At 42.3% G+C, this 15,791-nt stretch overlaps 1 protein-coding gene across 1 annotated transcript in view; it reads left to right on the top strand.

Annotated features, from left to right (window-relative positions):
- Positions 1 to 1,024: 1,024 nt before the first annotated feature.
- Positions 1,025 to 15,791, top strand: part of LOC100690456 (hippocalcin-like protein 1) — a 47,087-nt gene continuing 32,320 nt past the window's right edge. The window contains exon 1 of the mRNA XM_003443762.5: positions 1,025 to 1,435. The gene's annotated coding sequence lies outside the window, so the exon portion shown is untranslated. The remainder of the gene's footprint in view (positions 1,436 to 15,791) is intronic.

Raw genomic sequence — 15,791 nt, 5'->3', positions numbered from 1 at the left:
AAACTCGGAGTGGAAGTGGAGTATATGTCGCAGAGCTAATTCTATTACTTGAGAGAATAAAAATGTTTGTTGTTGTCTGAGCATTAGCCAGCATTAGCATTAGCCAGCTAATGTTAGCTAATGCCTTTAAAAACTGACACCAGCAAACCAACATAAATTACATTCACTGTCTGAACAGAGTTTTGTCATGTTACTTTTGCACTATTATGTTCCAGCACATGTTGTTATTACATGGCTTGATTAAGGTACACGTTAGGCTGACATCTGGGGCCAGAGCTGAAACTGTTCTGGGCCAGCACAGGGCCAGCGGTTTGTCTGCAACTGGCCTTGTGCTGGCCCATGTGTGGGCCACCTCTGGCAAACCAGATCTGGGCCACCAAAGGGCCGTCATTCTTTGTGGTATGGGCCATGTGTAAGCACATTGTGTGGGCCAGATCCGGGCCATACCAATTTTGCTATGTGGAAATTGGATAACAGCAAAGCTAACTTGAGGCCATATTTATTATACTGTATAAATTAATAAAGGACAATTGACAATTGACAATCCCCCCAACCCCCCAGAACAGTGGTGTATTTAAAGAAATACATTTTTGTATTTTTCACCCCACATTGCAAAGCCATAACATCACAACATCGTGATTGGTCAGTTGCAATGATGATCCTGGACCAACATTATTGTGAAAATGCAGAAACAACATTTACACATTCACCCCTCTCCCTCTGCATTTTTTCCTGAGGGATGAGGCCACCTCACTGTACAAACGGCTGAACGCTCCTGACCCCTGTGCAGTCCTCATCGCTAGTGACTTGGAATAAAAAGGTTGCGCATGAAATATTATTAAGCACACAGCGTGGTGCGGCATCAGCCGGTGATGAGATCCACACATCCAGCTATTTTACTGCCAAAGACAAAGAGAGAGAGAGAGAGAGGAGAGAGAGAGAGGAGAGGAGAGAGAGGGGAGGGCTGTGCGCAGCGTTGGTGCCAATGGGCGCAGGGCTATCTAATTAAACCCCTACCACGTAATCCCAGCTACACCATCCCCCCGTTTAAATCCACTCCGCCGGCGCATACCACTTAAACACATTGCCCTCCCCTGCCGTCCTGTCCAGCCCAGGCTCCTGGAGGAGAGAAAGCTGCCACCACAGCAGCAGCACCATCACTGATGCCTGTCGCCTGCACGGTATCATGGTTTGAAGGGTTCGGCTGCTGTAGCCAGGGGCCACTAAGTCAGTCACTCAGCCTGCGCGTGTGTGGATGTGTGTGAGCGTGCACTGAGAAGCGGCAGTAACAGCACGCGATCGGTCCAGCGACGCAATTCAGCCAGGAGCTCCGGAGAAAGTCGCACAAGAGCGAGCCGAGACGAGCATCTCTCCCCGGCTGTCCTGCAGCAGGGATACCCTCATCTCGGGCACCGACACTGCCTCGCCTATTCGGGTAAGAGGAGCGGGTCGACGTTATTGCTTCAGTTTAGCTTGCTTTTATGCCTAATGTATTCTAGGGCTAATATTCAGTTTCTGGAAAGCAGCGCAGACGCTTTTGTTTACTCGCGGAAACTGTTCGTCTTCCGGCTGCGCGGTGCTGATAAACCGCGTGAACAGACCAGCCGAGCTGAAAATATTCCCGCCTGTAGTGTGTGTGTGTGTTTTTGACTGTTTGTGTCGTTCTTCGGACATTTCTTTAAAATAAAAGGAGGAGAAAAAACAAGGCTGTTTTTGTACAGCCAATAGGATGAGAGCAGTGTAGGCCTGCCATTTTTATGAATGATCTTCACGCGGGGCAAAAGGATGGAGGCGCGTGGCGCTTCTCTGGAACTTCCTTCCCTGCTCTGAGGTCTCAGGTTTGGGCTGCACTGAAGCCTCCGGAGAAAGAGGCAACATCTTTGCCTGCTGGCTTATTTCTAGCCTGATAGTAAATGCGTTACTAGTTTACTACTGAGTGCACAGAGGAGCCTACGTTAATCACCCTTCTTTAATTGCATGATGCATTTTTGCCTAATGCGGAGTTTATAGAGATTTCAAACTAACACTTTTGTTTCTTTTGTACCAGCTGTGTATGCCTGCTTATCAAATAAGATAGTACCAACAAAGACTAGCCCAACATTTCAGGATGTGATGTCTTTTTTCCTCTGTGAGTGAGGTTAGCTCACTCTTTTGGTTGTTAACACTTTTCCTGGGAATCCACTGTAATTATTACATATCTATACTGGACTGAGAACTGGGTGGGGTGTGCACAAGAGAGAACCAAGAAACAATGAGTGGGAAACAGAAACTTTATCAAATATAAATATAAACTACTTGAAAATTGACAAGTTGGCATTGTGAAGAGACCTGCCTGCATAAATATACATTATGAAACATGTATGCCCCGTAACGATATGCCAGGGACATTAAAGCACAACATCCAACTCAGGGGCTAACAAATAGCAGTAAATATGTTGGTAGAATTAAAGATCTAAGCACATTTTTGCAGTGTGAAGGAGTGAATCAAACCAGTGTGAGGCACATTGTGAGGAAAATTGTAATGGTTTGCATCTCGAATTAGCAATAAAGAACATATCATGATTAGGGATGGGCATGTCAAGTAAACTATATATTCAATATTCACTGGGAACTGTTCTTCCACTCATGCTCTAAACCAGCGGTCCCCAACCTTTTTTGCACCATGGACCGGTTTATGTCCGACAATATTTTCACAGACCGGCCTTTAAGGTGTTGCGTATAAATACAAATTAATAAAACCAGTACCAGTACCCCCCCAAAAAAAAGATTTATTCATAACACACGGGAAAAGACCCAGGGAACCCGAGTTAATGATAAAAATGATTAAAAAAATAACGCTAAAAACCCAGAAAACCATGACTTTCACACACGAGCCTCAACTCTCGCGGCCCGGTACCAAACAACTCACGGACCATTACTGGTCTGTGGCCCGGGGGTTGGGGACCGCTGCTCTAAACAACTCAGGAATGACTTTTCGGGCTTATGTGTAATGTGCTAGCTTAATGGTACAACATAACGATAAACTGGACTTCCTCTAAGTTCTGAACGCGCTCCGAAAAAGATGTTTTGCTGGCTGTCGTCATCTCTGATTGTGCTTGTTATTACCTGTTTGTACAGCAGCACCAAATATGACTGTGACAGACACTTTTCCAGTGGAATAGCTGGTAGTTAGTGGGTCATTTTTATAATTTTTGTTGTTCTGTTTCTTTAGCTTTAAAGTACATATTACATTACTACACTTGTTTGCCATTAGTAGTAAACTGCATTCAACCACCCAGCAGTAAAATCAAGGAAGATATGTAGACAAGACAAAGGACAGTCAACTTAATGACTCTTTGAGTATTAGAAAATCGTGACTAGCCCCAAATGTTACATTAGTTAAAATTAAATATTATTTACAGTGATGCATAAAAGGAAGACAGTGGAACCTTTTTTTCCAACATAATTTGGACTTATGGTACTTTTAACATAACATATCATTTTTCAAAGGGCAACCCCCCTAAGGATGAGGCTGTGACACCCCAGTTTCCCTGCTTTAGGCGCACCCCTGTTTAGGACCTCTGCTCTGCTTTTTCCTTGAGATAGCACACCAGCTTCTGCCGTGCTTCGCTGATAACACGAAACATTGTCTCTGCCTTTTCTTTCCTAAATGCCACACAGCTATTGCTCGCCTTCTGTATAATCCTTTCAGATTTACCATCAGGCTTGGCACAGGGCGCAGACAAGCGAAATTTGTGCAGGCAGTCAGGAATACTCAAAGGAGCCACATGATTGGCAGCTCATGGTGGGGGGGTGGGGGTAAAAGCCTTTGTGGTCATTCTCTAGCTGTCATTTAGGGCAGCTAATGACGAACAGAATGATGAGAGAGACCATTTTAACATGGCCATTTTCAGCCCGACCCCAGGTTAATGGAAATGTGGAGGCATGGCCCCAACAAATTGATCCGTGTTTGGGGCTCTTGTTGTAAGGGAACCTGCTGAATTCTGTCTGAAGCCAGCAGAATTGTGCTGCTCTTGTTTTTGGTGGGTAGAGGCAGCATTTAGCCTGCATCTGCTTGTCTAGTTGTTACATAAGAAGATAAATGTGCGCTGGAGCACTACTCTCTCAGTCACTTGGACTCATGAGCACCACCGCCTGCACACACACTTCTAACTCGTGCTTGTATATACACATGAAAAGAGGTTTTAACCCTGAAGCACCTTGCAAAAGATTGATGTCGCAGTCAACGTGTATATCAATGAGGCAGGTGAGTTGCAGAGCAGAGGAAATGGCCTCATTAGTATCTCTTACTCTGTTTGGTGGTTTTTTCACGCATCGCTTCTGTGTGAATAATGCATCCCTTTCTATGTTCTACACTGCAGGCTCTCACATTAAGGGAAACAATGTAGCCTTGCTCATTTATGTGACCCTGCTCTCACATGATGCCGCCAGAAATTCTTGACAAGATAGATGCCCCTGACTGCTTGCATGCATGGGAATACATAAGTACGCAGCCTCAAAGTCACTTTCAATTAAGGTTACATGTGAAGGCAGGTCAGTAGGGACATACAGACTCAGCATCTTGGAGATCTTTCTTGAAGAGACACAAGGAAATCCTGTGAATCTGGGGTGGCCACAGCCCAGGAGGTAGAGCAGGTCATCTACATGGTTCGATCCATGCCAAAGTATCCTCGGGTAGGATACTGAACTTTAAGTTGCATTTCCGATGCTATCATCGGAGTGTGAATGTGTGTAAAATCAAAGTGCTTGTATTAATAAGGGTGATTGAGGCGTGCTGTGTAAAGTGCTTTGAGTGCTCAAGTAGGAAAGTGCTATATAAGAACCAGTCCATTTACCATTTACCATGTGACTGAGGCCGGGGAAACGTACATGGATCCAAAAACGGCTCCGGGCTTAAAGTTGGGTTAACTACCCCGCCCCTGCAAAAGTGTGCTGTTTGTACATCTTCCAGTAACCTGATAGATTCGAAAGGTCAGAGGATTTTTATTTATTTTTCTCTGAGGAGAACTCCAAGGCCTTTCCGGGAAAAAAAACAATACAAAACAAAACACAGTCATTATGCCAAAAGAGAAGAGAGACTTCAAACGAGTGTAAAATGGATCTGTGGTCTGTAGCATAACACAGTAATGGGTGGAAATGGAAATCATTCTGTTTATCTTTTACAAGAGTGATGCTACATTTAATTAGCAAAATGTGAGCAGTCACTTTCCCATTAACCATCATAACTGGATTTTAATGATGGTGTTAGGTACTAATGTACACAAGACTTTCTTTGTTCAAATGATTCACACACGTTTAAATTTCTCTGATAAGCAACTTAAATAATCCATATAGTCAAACTGTGATTTTTTAAAATGAAATTTGAACAGGATTTTTTAGCACCACATGTTGATTCTGTGACACATTGACTCCAATTCATGATACTCACCTACTGTACCTAAATCACATAACTAACAAAAACAAAACATCCTTAATGCCACAATAAGTTGGATCATCTATGTAACGTTGGTACGCGATTGCTGTCATCTTAGTTTTGTAACAATTTTCTATCAATAACACTATAAACCACGCTATAAACCTTGATTGCTTCGATAGAGCCATGCCTCATTTAAGTTAATGACTCAACGTCTTGGCAGGATTTCTCTATGATTTGCATGTTTCAAATTTTGGTAAATGGACTTGTAATAGAAAGTGCTTTACTACTTACTCATTGTGAACACTTTAAGCATTTTCTATTACAAGCATCATTTACCCAGTTAGAAACATTCATGTAGACAGTTTCTTTTCTATGCCTAAATGCCTTGTCTAACACGCTCTCATGGATGTATTGGGGGAAACTTGGGGTTCAGTATCTTGTCTGAGGATATGTCAACATGCAGAAGTAGCACGGAGTCGAGCTACCGACCTCCCGATTTGCTCTACCTTCTGTACCACAGCAGATAATGTGGTATTCATGGGACCACACTGCTTAAAGTGTTAAAAAGACAAAAATCTAATTTATTTAGATGGAACCTCAAAACTGTAGCAACTGACTGTGCTGATAGTAATAATGTTAACTAACAGAAATAGTCTGATTCTTTATGCATGCTCGATCATCCAGGTAAGTAAATCCTCAAGAGTTGAATCTGTTCATCAGATGAACAGATTCAACTCTTGGGGAGTTTGATAGTAAGTGTTGAAGCTAAAACAGCAAAAACACAGCCCCCCTTTGTTTTATAGGCACTCTCTGTAAACAGCACTTTATTTTAAAAATACTTCAAAGCCTTCTAAAACTAGCGAAACTATAAATAGCAAATGTGTATGCATTTTGCTTCAGAGATATCAACTGAAGTTGAAATGATTCCAGGCTGTACTCTCATGTAATATCACTTTGAACCACAAGGTGGCACAGCAAGTTATTTTAGACTCACCAACCAGTTGGTGAGTGGTTGGTGGAGGTTGGTGGCTGTTGCCAACCGATTGCAAAGAAGAAGCTGCACCAAAAACCTCTGTGTGCTTGCTTTGGTCGCTAGCAGATTGCTGTTGCCACCAGTGGTTGGTGCCCAGAGCAATAACAAGGAGATTTTTGGTGCTGCACCGTATTCCTTTCTGCGACCAGTTTCACACTAGTGTTCGCCAGCAGCCTCTCTTTATGCCTGTGTACAATGGGCTTTAACAATCGATTTTACAGCAGCCTCCACAAACTTTCCAACTGGTTTTGGAATATGCATTTTTCCCTCGCAACTTGTGGTTGCCATATCGTCACTGACTGGTCTGTGGGCCTGTCTGACCGGGGTTTTAACATCCCATATGGCCTGATTCCAACATGAGGCGTAATATTATTAAGCTTATGTTAGCTCAAATTGACATAATTCCTGTTTCTGTCACACTTACTTATTTCTGAACAAAGCTACAGAAGGTATTCAACTATAACTGCTTTTTTAGACTGAGTAGCATTTTTTGATTACACTTCACACATGTGTAAAACAAGTGGAGTGCTCCTTAAAAAGACACAAAACTACACCAAACTTCACACATAGCTTGAGAGTCGTGAATGCTACATGATCATTATGGGATGAGTGGGAATCAGCAACTCAGACAGAGATGTTTTCATGGTCATCTCTGTGTGTGGATGTGTTTTCACGTGATCTGTTCGGGGAGTGGGGAGTAACCCGCAAGGGTTAACGCGATGTCCATGCATCCCATGTGCGCCTCCGGCCACATAATCTGCTCTGATCCTAGTTGGGAGGGGCGTCTCCTGATAATGACTGCGATAAGGCCGAGAGAGCAGCTGCTCTACTGGAGGTGGATGGCTTTAAGCAAAACGCTAAAATCCAAAGATTTTACCCATCAGTCCGAGGTGAACTTCCATTTACTTTGTGGGCTTATTAGAGCATCCATCCTGGGTAAATTAGCACAGTAATGCTTTGCATTTTATGAGCAGCTTTTGAATCAAGCAAATGAGACATGAAGCTTAATCAAGACTATTGTTCAGGCTCCTTATTGTAAGGAGATCTAGCTACTCTGTCTCAAATCTCTGTCTGAAATGTGAATTCTGGATTTGACAGAAGTGGTTTGTGATGCTTCTTTTTGTTCTCTAATAAAAGGACCGAAAATAAGCGAAGAAGAAAAGAGCAGGGAGTTAAAACAATAAAGTAGCTAGTGAAAAACAATAAAACAGATCACAGGAAAGCAAGAAGACTCTGAGTGGAGGTTTTATTTATGAAATGACTGTAATTCTGCTTGTTTGCCTCTTGATCTCTCCTTGCCTCTCCTCTTGCCATTAGGAGGCTGAAAGGGCAGCCAATTACTCCCTGAGCTCGGTGTGCAGTTTGGCTAATGAAGCCAGGGGAGGAAAAAAAATGTGTGAGAGCAGGTTCTTTAGCATAAAAGGGCCACAAGCTCTCAACTGATAAGGCGTGGTGGGGAACACACAAACACGCACACACGCTTCAGATCATATCTCAGTGCAGCTTTATCTCCCATGTCTCTCCCAGACCACGAAAATATTTCACTTTAGTGTCTTTAAAGCGATTTCTCTCTTCTTCTCTTCCGTTCAATCAAATCTCTTCCCGTCCCTCCACGAAAATGCCTTTCATCTCGTCTCTCTGTCTGTCTCTCTGTCCATTTCAAAAGGCTCCCTAAGAAGCGAAAAGTAGTTTAATTAGTCCCTTCACTCCAAGAAGCTGTACAGTAGACGAGAAAACGAAAATATCTCCTGTTCTCGGGGCGCTCCCCTGACTTTTCGCTCCTCCGGGCCTTCTCTCTCAATTTAGATGCCTCCCTTCCACCTGAACATAATGCGAGGAATTTTATGGAAGAATAACCACCAGCTGTGTCTCCACCTCAGTCTCATAAACATAAACAAAGTGGTGGTTGTTGTCGCGTCTGTGTTTTCTTATTTATTTATTATTATATACGTCACTCTAGTTGTATTGAACACGGAGATAAAATGTTCCCGGTGACAAATTCAGCCCGTGCCTCGGAACTGTCAGTTCTGTCGCTCTCCACCGGTAGCCTTCTTGCAGGGCTCCCGCGACAGTAACAGACGGCCAATCAGAAATAAGAAAATCGATCTGGCATCGGCCGGTTTGGATGCATTTACAAGCAGCCGTAACAACTGCAGACTCATTTCTCCGGCTGCTGGTGCAATCGCACAGCAACCTCCTGTCGAACTGTGAGCAAAAGAGCAGCATTATTCTGTGGAGTCCACTCAGTTACTGTAAATGCGCTTCCTGTCTTTCAGGCCATGGCATGGTGCTCTTATAATGTGAACAGCTTTTTTCCCCCGTTCCCTCATCTGACACAGTCACTTGTATGTTTCTGGAGACTCTTTTTCTTTTGTCTCCTTTGCAACTGGGAATATGACTTTTTGCATACTGACTGATCACACTAATGAGCACGTATTGATGCTGCTGCTGCTTCAGAGCTGTTGGTTTGAATTACTGCTAATCAATGGCATCGTATGAGGAAGGGATCATACAGGTCTGTGGACTCCCTGCGAGTAACTACCCACTGCAGTGCTCCCCTGAGTACTACATACCTTTAGGGGCTTTCCTGTTCTGTTTGCCTTCCTACAGCCAATAGGAGGGCTAGTGTGACATATTAGTTGGCATAGCAACAGCTAGAATGGTGTCGATGGTAATAGCCTGCAAAAGGAACTGTCAGAAGGTGGTGTTAGTGCTCCTGAAAAGTGTTTACCAGCCCCCATTACACAAACAAGAAGGAAAACATGTTACTAAATTCCAGGTGTGGCAGGTGTGGCAGGTGTGGCGTGGTGACATTAGAAGCTACTGAACGAGCAGGAGAAGCTCGGAAAACCAAAGACTATTTAGAAAGAACTGAAAATGAAATGTGGAAGAGTGTAACTGCGTAAAGTTAGCCTGTTAGCAGTTAGCAGGGTGGTGTGAGATCTAGTCGAGTAATTACCAGGATATCATTTTGTATTTTTTCCCAATTTTCCCATCTGTACTGATTAATCTTTTGGCTTACTGAAGTGAGGGATAGCATCTAGTAAAACACAGGAATTCAGATCCACCTCAGCTGTTTTTACTTACTTTATTGTTATCTAATTTCAGATTCAGCACATTGTTTCACTTTATGTGAATACCCAGTCAGAGGAAGTGCTAATGAAGCTTTAACAAATTGAAAAAACTATTTCTCAGCCAGCTAAGGCCCAAATCCCACTATAATGCCACTGTTAATGTTTTTTTTGTGTATTTTTTTCTTATCTGGCAGTTCTCTGTGTCGCAGTATTAAAGGCATTCTTACATCTAGACAAATCAGTGTACAGTTGCATCACTCAAACGGTCCTCCACAGAGCTGGAGAGTATCTGTCTTGAAATAAAAGGCAGGAAAAAATCCACAGATGGGGTTCTAAGATCTTTGATAGTATCCTATTCCTTCAGTGTCAATACACAAAAAGGAACACTTCCATTAAAGGTCATAAGAACTATGAAAAGATTCCTCTGATCCTAAAATACCTATTGATTTGGGCCAGGGCTGAACTGGTGCCATGCAAAATGGTTTACATTACAAACATTATTCTTTTCAGTCATTGATTTTCTTTTCTAATTTGTAGCTATTCTCATGGGGTCAAACATCATTCTGTGACTTCATGATGATAATGGCTGAATCTTTGCAGTACAATGGCAAAATACTTTTTCTGACTAAAAGATGCTGCATGAAACCCCAGACCGCTGTCAGCAGGTCTTATATCTTAACACTTATACTGTGAAATTTACCCCCAAATCATTCTGTAAATAACCCCTCCCTAAACTCGCTAGTTTGTGAATGAATGTCACATAAAAATAATGCTAACTGTAATATCTTTCTTTGTTTCTTCCACCATGAGAAACATGATCGGCTAATTCTCCTTCAAAGTACCCTTGACTCTGGGATTGGCTTAGAGCTGGAGTTGGTCCCTGAGTGCCGCACACAGCTGCCCACTGCTCTTAATACTTGGTTGGGTTAAATGCACATATAGAAAGATTTCCCCATAATAGGATAACCTTACTTAATTTAATAGTAATGCTACCTAAACACACTAATCCTAAACTTAGTTGTGGTTTTAATGCCGTTGCTTTCAGCTGTGGTGCTTCTGCTGCATCACTTAACTGATGTCACATGTTGCATCAGTGTTTTATGTCCCTGCCTCTGAATACAAATTTCTCTGTCATATTCAAAGCTGCTCACTTCACATCTCTGTAAAATTGATCAATGGATTATAATATTAACTACTTGACTTATTCGAAATTTCATTTGACTCATTTTACTGACATTAAGGCTCTGGGACTACCTTTAGTCTTAATAATGCTACAGATCCAACCGCTGGTGTAAAACTGCCAAATCAAAGATGCAGAGCTAGCTGCTGTGGTGACCCCTTAGGGCAAAAGACCACCCGAAAGCATTTTTATGCTACCATGTTATCTATGATTACGACATAAGTTAATCTGTTCACTCAAAGTGTCTCAATAGCTCAACTTTGGAACATGAAACAGTTTGACGAGGCAATGGTTTATACACTAAACTACTCATGATGCAGTTAAGAAGAAAACTGTGCGCCCTTGCAAACTGCTCCTCAGATGGTTTGGTGATGTATTTATTCTTTTCAAGTCTTGACATACTAAAGAATAAACCAAAATAACCTAGCTTACTTAATTAAAGGGCAAGGCGGTAGTCCCACTTAAATAAGAAAATAGACTAGCTCTAGCTTTGGGATCTGAAAAGCAAAGGTAGTGTTGAAGGGCCTTAAACCTGTAGTCTTTCTAATAGCCAATAGAAGGTTTTTTTTCTGGTTTGAAAAGGAAGTCTGCTTCTATAGACACCTATGGGAAAACGACATGTCTGCTGTCTTGCCCTGAGACCTCAGTAAAATGTTTCCCAACACGTTTACTGTCTCTGCTTTTAGTTACGTTTTATTGAATACAACACAATGTTTGTTTTGTGAATTTTGGTCCCCATTAGAGGATAAGTAGGGTGGGCCCATAGTCATTCTCATATGAGCATGCAGTGTCACGTCCACTCTTCAGTTTCCACTATCACCAAGATGTTGATAGTGGAAACTGTCTGCCCAGGGCTTCACAACAGCTCTTCACTGACCTCCAGTTGCCATCTTTTATATACAGTCTACCTCTAAAACACTTAAACTCCAAGTTGAGGTTTTCCATTATGGACTGAATTTGTTTTTCAGAAGCAAGTTAGATCTTTGCTGTAGCTCAGAACCAAACTGTACCTTGTTCTTGTAAGTCAGATATTGCGTTGAAAGTTTGCTGTTTTCTTGAAGCCTTTTGAATTTTTTTTCAAATGCATTTTTCCCAAAGGATCCCGCCTAGAATTTAAATGCTGAGTACATTAAACACTCACTGTTTACAGTAAACAAGAAAAACAAGAAGCAGAGCTCATTTCATTTTTTTTTTGCCTCACTTCATATCCTGGTGCAGTAAGGAATCTCTCTTCCAGTGGTTGCATTATAAAAACGAGTAACCCGAGCAGCGGCTAAGCAGCACGAATTCTTTGCTCGGTGTCGATGGACTGATGTGTGTGCTTCACAGCCTGCAGGAGACAAAGAAGGAGTAGGTAGAGTGTCAGAACAAGAGAGTCTACAAGCAAGAGACATGAAGTTGCCTGAACGCATGAGCGTGCCCTGCACTTCAATACACTGCAAGTCACAGCACTGCATTGTGGGATATCTTCATCACGCAGCTATCGGCGAGACGCGATCGTTTCTGAAGGGGAAATTCTTGCTGAGCTGGCTCTCTCCCTTCACGGCAAAGGCTGAGGGTGGGCTGGACTTCTATTTAATGCTTCCTCTGTTTTCGTGGCTGGTTCAGTGAATCTGAAAGTGAGACATCTATAATGTGGGAAGGTGTGGAGTGTGTTCTTTAGCTGTCCCTGTGTCTCCTGTCCCAGGCTTAATCCATCTCTCTGCATATATAGCACTGCATTTAAGAAAGGATCTACATACATTCCTCACTCTTGAATTGTTTAATGTCACTTTACTTGCCTTTTCTCTTAATCAGACCAGGGCAAGCAAACCCGCTGCACATTCAGGGACGCGTCATCAGCTACATTCAATCAAATATCGCTGTGACAAGAGAGAAGTCACAGTGAAATAGGCAAGGCTGAGCAGGAGTTAGATTATGGTTGTGAGAACACAAAGTGGGGGTTAAATCCTCTTTATGTAAGTATGTTTGAGGGCAATGTTCTTTGCTTCATTTTAATATGGTGACTTAAGGGCAGGATCTCTCCCTCTTCTGCAACAGGGATACTCATCGGAGCTGGAATCAGTGTAATCACCAAGTGTAACACACTAAAGGGATTGGAGGATCTTCTTAGGACAACTCTGCGTTATGTACAGATAATAGGATTATTCTGAATAGCAGCCAAAGACATGCAATGATGAGTAAATATTACATTTCCTTTCTTTAATGACAAGAAAGTTTTAAGAAGTAATATTGTCAAAGCATTGGAACAACATTAGTCTAAATTATTTGGACAGTGCAAAAAGGAAGTGATATGAATAAAAATGAACGTCTTTACTCGACATACTGTCACATAATGTGTGAAATGAAGCAATATGGCACCTACAGTTCTCCTACACATGCTCTGCAAACAGAAACACTGCCAGGTTATATATATTTTAAGTTCCATTCAGTACATTCTGCTTTGTGAGTCACGTATTTGCAAAGGATGTGTGATCTCCATATGATGGATGATGCGAGGTGGAATTCATCCAAGAAGTACAGGGGGGATGTTACTGGTGATTTTCCTTGGACGATTAGCAAATGTCACAGAGAACATGCAACGTCGGCACGAGAGATGTGGTAGAGGGAGAATGAAGGGAACCAGATACGGAGAAAATGAAGTGGAAAGCTAAACAGAGAGCGAGAGAGAGGGGACAAAAAAAGCGAAAGGGTCGTAACCTTGTCGTCAGTGTTTGTGCCAGCAAGCAGCTGGAAAAGACTGATGCTCCTGCCTCTCCCATCTGCCTTTCACACCCCGCCCCGCCAACCATCAGCTCCACATGACCAAAGCTTCTCGTTTTTCTTCTCATGTAACTGTGACTTTTTCTGTTTTCTATCACTGGCCCATTTCACTGATCAATAATTTTTGTTTCCCACACGACTTTTTTTCTAACGATAACGAGACGATAACTAAATAAATACTAATGCACAGTGAAAAAAACACGATGACATGCATTGACACTTTCATCGTGAATGAGAGGAAAAATGACGCACATTGAAAAGCTGTTTGCATAAAAACGCACTTACATGGTTTTTCCAAGTCTCGAAAGTGCAGCGTTAAGGCTCAGGCTGGGGTCAAGTACATTAGAGGGTTACCTAGGCAACTTGAAAGTCCACTTGCCACTGAATGGAGAAGAGTCACTCTTTCTTTTGAACACAGCTAACAGGGTTACCAACTTTAAGGTGTCGCTGTCCATGTAGAGTTAATAGTGTTTTATTTTTTTTCTTAGTAAATTTTCATTGCAACATGACTTTAGCTGAAGCTAATCCTCACTGCAACCATAGGCAAGCAGAATATTTATTTTTTACTTTTATTAGGTTGTTCTCCCAAGTCAGGAAACAAAGAAGATAATAATTCCAAAACTGTATATTTTTAAAATTCAGCTTGATCTTTTTCCAGATTAATATTAGGAATAGCATTTATGATGATCTAAATTTCAGCGGAATCAAAAGACTTTCCATGCAGGTGATCCAAAAAGTGAAATTCTATAAAGAGGGTTGGATAATGACCGGATCCAGATACTACCCTTAGCTCTAACTCTAAACCTAGATGGGTTGCCAGGGTCCAGGTGGGTGTTAAGAGGTTGACAAAGATGTGAATTTTTCAGACTACCTGCGCAGTAATGATGGAAGCCTGCCAACACCGAGACCTGAACGTTCTTCCTAACACAGTCGCAGCTCAGACTGTTTCTCCATAAATATCATTATCAAGTCATTTTTCTTGTGGCAGTTATCTTGAGGAACCAGCCTTTTGTTTTCATAAGATAAGGAAATAAACTGATTCATATTCATGACAACAAACTGCTTTGTTACCTTGAAATTAGGAATCAGGATACAATTTCCCGGTGACTGATATAAAAAAAAGGATAATATTACTGTGATAGCAACAGAAAATGTAAAAAAGCAAACGGTATCATTATCATCCAAATTAATCTATAACTTTATTGTTGTGTGTCTCTTTTGGTAAATGAAACAAACGAGGATGCAGACACAGTATCGACATTTGGTTTGTCACTGTCAGTTCATGATCCAAGGACATGAATGATCCTGTATCATGTAAAAGATAAAAAAGGTGCTTTCAGTTCACCTAAGACTGATGTGCAATATGACCAAGTAAAATATTAAAAAGGAAAACTGAATTCTCTCAGGCTAAAACGTGGGGACTGCCACAGTGATGTCCACGGGCCTGTCTTTTTTCCCCTCTACTCGTTTCTCATCACAGAGCAATCCTTGACCTGAATAAGCGAATAATTGCCTTCAGCAACAAAAGAAGGAAGCTGATGCTTAGAGAATAATTACCAGCTTCATCTTGGGAAGTGTGTGTGACACTGCAGTGTGTCTTTGTCTCGTAGGACTCCTGCACGCGGCTCCGAGTGCGTCCTTGGGGCTAGTGCAGGTTGCTGCTGTGGGACATGAGCTAAAATACACGTTAGTGCCTCGACAGCTCTTCACCCTGGAGGTGTCGCTCCGTAAGGGATGTCCCCTTTTTTCTAGCACCCTGGAGAGCTCCAAAAACAGTGCAGTCCACCCTTTCATTCCCTCATCAGTGCCTACAAGACATTTCACTTCCCAGGCAATGTGATACCGCTTGCAGGTTGAAAGGAGAGAGGTTTGATTCAGTATCTTGTTTAACTTACCATTATGTAATGGTAAGTTAAACGTCATTAAACGTAAGTTAAATGACGGAAACCTGGCTTCGCCCCGGCGAACTTTTTCCCTTCTCGGAGCTGCTCCCACCTGACTATGCCTTTATTAGCTCACCCCGGACCACTGGAAGAGGTGGAGGGCTAGCTTCAGTTTTTAAAGACAAACTTCGATATCGGCAGCTGCCACCTGTTCTGTACCCCAGTTTCGAGGTGCAGTTATTGGAATTGAACGGTGTCCCCTCCATCCTCTGCGCTGTGGTGTATCGCCCCCCGAAACATATCAAGGATTTTCTTCCAGAATTTGCTGATCTACTGGGGAGCCTTGTGCTACGTTATGACCGTATACTACTTGTTGGTGACTTCAACATTCATGTTTGCTGTGAGGACAATTCGCTAGCCAAGGATTTCCTCGCTCTTATTA

The sequence above is a fragment of the Oreochromis niloticus genome, linkage group LG22 (assembly GCF_001858045.2).
Source record: "Oreochromis niloticus isolate F11D_XX linkage group LG22, O_niloticus_UMD_NMBU, whole genome shotgun sequence".
NCBI classification, from domain to species: Eukaryota; Metazoa; Chordata; class Actinopteri; order Cichliformes; family Cichlidae; genus Oreochromis; species Oreochromis niloticus.
This window is presented reverse-complemented; position numbering and strand designations above follow the sequence as displayed.